General features: G+C 32.8%; 1 pseudogene; it reads right to left on the bottom strand.

Annotated features, from left to right (window-relative positions):
- Positions 1 to 5256: 5256 nt before the first annotated feature.
- LOC126000317 (uncharacterized) lies at positions 5257 to 5357 on the bottom strand (annotated as a pseudogene).
- Positions 5358 to 6893: the final 1536 nt, after the last annotated feature.

Genomic DNA, 6893 nt, shown 5'->3' with positions numbered 1-6893 from the left:
ATTGTCATTTTAATGATGTTAATCCTCCAAATTTATGAGCAGGGTATGTGTTTCCATTTCTTTGTGTTCTCTTTAATTTCTTGAAGCATTGTTTTGTAGTTTCCTTTGTATAGGTCCTTCACTTCTTTAGCTAAATTGACTCTAAGGTATATGACTTTCTGTGACACTAATTTGAGTGGGATATTTTTAATGTCCATTTATTCTCTAAAGTTATTGGTGTATCAGAAAGCCATTGATTTTTGTGTGTTAATTTTGTAGCCTGCCACTTAGCGATATGAATCTATTGTTTCTAGAAGCTTTTTGGTAGAGTCTGTAGGGTTTTAAATATGGTATTATGTCCTCTGCAAAAAGAGAGCTTGATTTCTCCTTTCCTATTTGGATGCCCTTGATATATATTCCTTGCCTAATCATTATGGCAAGAACTTCCAGCACTATGTCTAATAGGACATGAGACAGAGGGCAGCCTTTTCTTGTACCAGATTTTCTTCCACGTTCTCATATTTTGTGGCATAGTTTCTCAAAGTAGTCACTGATTACCCTTTGAATCTCTGTAATATCTGTAGTGATCTCTCCTTTTCATTTCTTATCCAGTTTATTATTTTATTCTTTCTGAGTTTTGCCACTAGCGTATCAATCTTATTTAGTTTTTCCAAGAACCAACTTTTGCTTTTGCTGATCTTTTGGGTTGCATTTTGGATTTCCACTTAATTGAATTCTGATCTAAGCTTTGTTATTTACTTCTGCCTACCTATTTTTGGTTCATTTTGTTGCTCATTTTCTTTCTCTCTTTCTTTCTCTCTTTCTTTCTTTCTCTCTTTCTTTCTCTCTTTCTTTCTTTCTTTCTTTCTTTCTTTCTTTCTTTCTTTCTTTCTTTCTTTCTTTCTTCCTTCCTTCCTTCCTTCCTTCCTTTCTTCTTTCTTTCTTTCTTTCTTTCTTTCTTTCTTTCTTTCTTTCTTTCTTTCTTTCTTTCTTTCTTTCTTTCTTTGTTCTTTCTTTCTTCTTTCTTTCTTTCTTTCTCCTTTCTCTTTCTTTCTTTCTTTCTTTCTTTCTTTCTTTCTTTCTTTCTTTCTTTCTTTTTCTTTTCTCTTCTTTTTTTTGGTTTTTCAAATATCCCTTTATTAGATAAATGCAAAGAAAATATATAAAATATAATATACATTTAAAAAGATAAGAGTTTTTTTTTCTGGGGGGCACAGAACTGGTGGTACTTGGATCACTCCTGACAGTGTTGAAGGACCATATCAGATTCCAGAGATTGAATCAGAGTCTGCTGCATGCATGGCAAGCACTTGTAGAATATCTCCAGACATTTTGGATACTATTTAGGACTATGGATCCCCGAACCAAATTTTGATTAGAATTTTCTTATGTGCTCAAAAACCCTAAAAGCAATAAATAAGTCTCTTAAAGTGAAAGAATTTTTATATTGATACCAGATAAAATTTAGGAAGATAGAGAAATGATGTGCTGATACGGTCTTGTCAAATTTCTTTTGACCAATACTAAAAGTCAAAAATACGTATCTATATTTGACTGCCAAAAGAAAACAAAAGAAATGATATCAAGAGGACACAAATAGTACAGTGGGTAAGGAATTTACCCTGTACAAATCCACCTGGGTTTGATCACTAGCATCCATATAGTAACCTGAATTTACCAGATGTGATTTCAGAGCATAGAGTCAAAATTCCAAACACAGTCAGGTGTGGCCCAAAACAGAAAAAAGTCATAATTTTCCCGTTGCTGTTGAACTAAACTTCTGTGGCATAGTTATTTTATGTGACAAAATGGGTATTTTATATGACAGATATTCTCATCCAAAAATCACCAAGCACTTTATTTGCAACTTTATGAAGTAATAACCTTGTTTCTTTCCCACAAAAAAACCTTCTTTTATGATTTTCAAAGTATTTAATGAGAAGGAGAACATTTCAAAGTCTGATTCTCTCTGCTTTTTGGAAACTTGGAATAAGAAAACAACACAGTTTTGCCCATACAAATGTTATGTGACTGACCTTGTTGGTCATTTTTTAGTTTTTTTAGGCTGTGTCATTAAGCTCTTTATGAAGGCCCATTCTTCCTTTCTGATGTGTGTTTGTAAAGATATGAATTTTCTCTTAGTATTGCTTTTGCTGTCTTCATAAATTCTGATTATTTTCATATTCATTGGCATTTGTTTCCAAGAATGTTTTGATTTCTTCTTTGATTTCATCTTTGTTCCACTGGTTGTTCAATAGTGAGCTGTTTAATTTCCAGATGCTAAAGGTTTTCTTCTGTGTCCATTTGTAGTTAACTTCTAATTTTAATTCCTTGTGATCTGAGAAGATAGTCTGTGCAATTTTTATCCTCTTGGTTTTATGGAGATATGTTTTATGTATATAAAATTAACTAATTAGTTAATCTTTATTTTGCTATACATTAATGAACCTGGAGATTCATGTTAATGAAATAAGTCAGAAGGAAAATAAGGAATACTGGATGATCTCAATATATAAGGAATAAATCTAGAAAATATACAATAAAATCAAAATTTTAGACTTTGAACTGAGTCTAGACATAGAAGTAAAATGCATTGACAGGAAGGATTCTATGGATTGTGGTGAAAAATATTGGGACTGAATTCAAAGTGAGTAATTCATATGTCAGTTGCATTTTATCTCAGTTCCACTTCCTTCTTAAAAATAGTTATATTTTTAGAAACAGTTATGACATATTAACTCCATTTCTCTGTCTTCTAAATGCTCTTTGACCATGAATTCTTGAAATGCTGCAGGAATTTAATTCTACTACTTGACTGCTATCATCTACCAAGAGTTTTGATGCAAAACTGGCCTTCTCTCTCTGAGTCTATTGTTTCATACGGTTAGCAATTTCCCCACTGCATGTGGGTGCATATTGCTATGCTGTCCATTAAAGCTTTTCATAAATTCCATTTTTAAACTCTAGTAGTGAGCAGTTTTATTATGGTTTTTAGGTAAGGATATAGTGTTCTAGTTTTATTGAGATATAATTAAAATTGCATATTTTAAAGCTGTTTAAGATGACATACATTTACTGTGAAATTATTCTAAAGCAAGCTGTTTGACACATCCATATCATAATATAATAACAATTTTTGTATGTGTATATGATGAGTATACTTAAGGTCATCTATGTTATAGAAAAAGTGAACACAATCTTTTCACACTTAGGTATATAGAATAAAAGAATGTTGATATTTGATGATCCACACCAGAAATATAAAAAGTTTTAAGGAAATTTTGGTTCAATATAAATAAAATAAAAGAATAAAGTAAAACTCTTGGAAGATTGGTGGTTACTGAGGGTATTTGAGGGCTGAGTGAGATAGTCCACTATAGGATAATATATAGAAATTATACTTATGGGAGTTATCATAATGTTAGAATTACTATTAAATAAGTTTAAAATTTGTATATCAGAAACTTATATAATGTTTAAAATGGTTAATTTTTTGAAAAACTTTATTTATACAACATGTGCTTTTAGCTAACTGATCATGCTGTATTTTAAATTTACAGATCTTACAATATTTTGTTCTATATCTTGTGCTCTGTAAATGTGAGGTGAAAACTCCCTGCAGTTTAATTGCTTTGTTTTGTGTCCTCAACAGTGAACTAAGATTAGGTCATTCTTGTCAAGGATATTCATTGAAGATTACATGGAAATCATCATTTGATTATTTTGGATGCTTCAAAATTTCAAGTGTTTATCCGTAATGACATCGTTCATTTTATTTTACCTTCTTTCTAAAAAATTTGCCTCCATCTTCATTAATATTTAATGAATTTTAGAAAAGTCATGGGAAGGGAGTTGGGCCATACCAGATTTTTCCTAGGATTTGCTTTTGGTTTTGCACTCAGCTGTCACTCCTTGTGATGCATTGGGGACTCTTTGGGGTACCAGTAAACAAACCTTGGTAATCCACATGTAAATCAAGAGCCTGACCTTCTTTACTAACTATCTTGTTGACCACTAGAATAGTCATTAATCACTGAATCTCTCTTTTATTCCAGATTTAAAAAAAAATTTTTTTAGGTTTTTGGGCCAACTAGGCAGTGCACAGGGGTTGGTTACTCCTGGCTATGTGATGAGAAATTGCTCCTAGCAGGCTCAAAAGACCTTATGGGATACCAGGGATTGAACCTGGGTCTGTCCTTATTTAGTTGTGTGCAAGGCAAACACCCTACTGCTGTGCTATTGTTCCAGATCAAATTTTAAAAATTTCCTAGTGAACTAGGTTTGGAGGTTGCAAAGTTTTTCCTCACATATATGTGTTATTCAAATTGTGTATGTGTCTAATGTAAGATTTTAGATTCATTATTTTAAATTCTGTTTCTTAAAGTATTTGCTTCCAGCAAAGATATAATATGAAATTGAATTTATATGTAATAACAAGAGGTTATCAAATTACAGAGGCTTTCCCCAGTAGATTTATTTTTGGAAGTTAGCTTTCTAGAATCTTCTTGTTTTTCATGCCTATGTTGTGACTGATTATGCTTTCAACCCAAAATAGTAACACCAAATATTCAGGTTTTTAGTCACTTCTCAATTTTACATTGTAGACTATGACACCCATTCATTATGTACAAGTCATGTTGATTTGGGGTTTTCAGTTTTTGTTAATGTAGATGCCCATCACTAGAAAAAACAAGTGTCTTAAAAAATAGGAGACATAACTTGCCTGAAATTCTGCAAAGTAATTGTTTATCACTGATAATGAGATCATTAAATTCAGCTGTATTTTGCATGAAAGAATGTTCACAATTTAAACCTCTACTTAGCATCCTGATACTGTATTAAAAGTAATCAGTATGTAACCTTAATTTAGATCAAAATACTCAATCTTTAACTATTAAAGTAATGCACACTAGGATTATTACAACTATATTTGATTTTTTTCCTGTTTTACATGCTCCAGGTAGTCTCTTTAAATATAGGCATCACTAGTTTTTAAGACAAACTTATTTTTTACACATAAAGAGAAGTGTTTATTTTGAGGACCTAATATAGAAATGCTATTCAAGAGTTTAAGGTAATGAGTAAAATAAATGAGAGTGAAGTGCAGTCTTTTTTTATGGTAATTAAACTTAATTAAACAAATTCCATAGCATTTATAACTATTATTATCATTTTATTTATTGTGCCACATCCAGATTCTCTACTTGGGCATTGCTCCCCACTATCCTCTGGACGCTTACTTAGCCCAGTGAACATATTCCCATTTACTTCATTTTTTTAAATATGGAATGCTTCACAAATTTCTGTCATTCTTGCACAGAGGCCATGCTAATCTTCTCTGTATAGTTCCAATTTTACTATATGTGATGTCAAAGCACATATAAAAATCATTTCTTATTCAAGGAAAATTAAAAATCATTCTCTGTAGTCATAGAAAATTACATAAATGAATAATCCAAAATCCCAAAGATTAAGGCAAACTTTTTAAGAAACATTTATAAACATGGGGCCAGAGCGGTGGCACAAGTGATAAGGCATCTGCCGTGCACGCTCACGCCTAGGACGGACAGCAGTTCTATTGCCTGGCATCCCATATGGTCCCCAAGCCAGGAGCAATTTTTGAGCGCATAGCCTTAGCGTCACCGGTTGTGGCCCAAAAAACAATAAAAAAAGAAACATTTATAAACATATATAATTTAGATTGTAACATCAAAATGCTGGAGGAACCCTTACAGAACTATGTGATTATTTACTTATAAGGTAGCAATCCTCAAACTGTAGTACACACTACATTCTTCATCAGGATTTCTTGTCCATCACAGGACAATGTAGATATGCTAATGGCCCTACTGCATGATTTTCTGATTCAGTTGGTGGAGCAGATCCTGAGGTTTCTGGCTACTACTGCTGCTGTTGGTTCGGGAATCACATTTTTATATTCATTCTTGTATCACATCTCACTAATAAAAAAATTACACTTGGGGGGGGTGGTTGGGTCACACCTGGTGACGGTCAGGGGCAACTCTTGGCATTGAGCTTAGAAATCAGAAAATAAGAAATCAGAAATCGCTCCTGACTTGGGGGACCATATGGGACTTCTGGGATCCAACTGTGGTTTAAATTAGCATGTGCAAGGCAATCGCCCTACCGCTGCACCACTGCTCTGGCCCCAATAAGTTACACTTTAGTTCAGTCTTCTATACCTCTCAGTTGAATAATTCCAGAAGTCTCCTACCTGTGGGGTTACTTTTAATTTTAACAAGATAGTCATACGATAGCCAAATAGATAATTTTAAAGCATGCATCAGATTATGTCTGTATAATGACGTTTTGTCAGGCTTTTAAAATTTTTAAATTCTTGACTTTGGCTTGAGGAACTTATCTATGTGCCCTTGGTTTTCTGATCTACCTCATTTCTTACAATTTCTCTCTGAATCACTCTACTGTAACAAGGTTATTTGACATCTTGATTATTCTAGATCAGCAATGCCAAGCATACTAAAAACTCATGATTTTTGCACTGAATTAATCTTTTGTTTAGAATTATCACCCTTCTTTCTTCCCCTATACGACCCTTTCTCTCTCATTTTGAGTCATTCAGACATTTCTTGACTAAACTCTATAACCTATAATAGTACTTTTACTTAACCCTTATTTTTTCATTTATTCTATGAAAGAGCTTCAGAAGTGTAACCTTTGTTTCATTCATTGCTATAAACATGGTGTTAAAAGTTTCTGGCACTTAAGATATATTCAGTAAATCTAGTGTAAACCAATTTCCCAAATTTTTTGCCTACTTACAACTTCTAATAAAATTTACTGATAACTCTCTGGAAATAACCCCTCTTTAACTGAACAAAATGCAACCCTCTCAGTTGCACCCCAGGCTACTCTGGCCCTTCCAACTCATTTTA

This window comes from Suncus etruscus, chromosome X (genome assembly GCF_024139225.1).
Source record: "Suncus etruscus isolate mSunEtr1 chromosome X, mSunEtr1.pri.cur, whole genome shotgun sequence".
Lineage (NCBI taxonomy): Eukaryota > Metazoa > Chordata > Mammalia > Eulipotyphla > Soricidae > Suncus > Suncus etruscus.
Note: the sequence above shows the minus strand (reverse complement) of the source record. Positions and strands in the feature narration are given on the sequence as shown.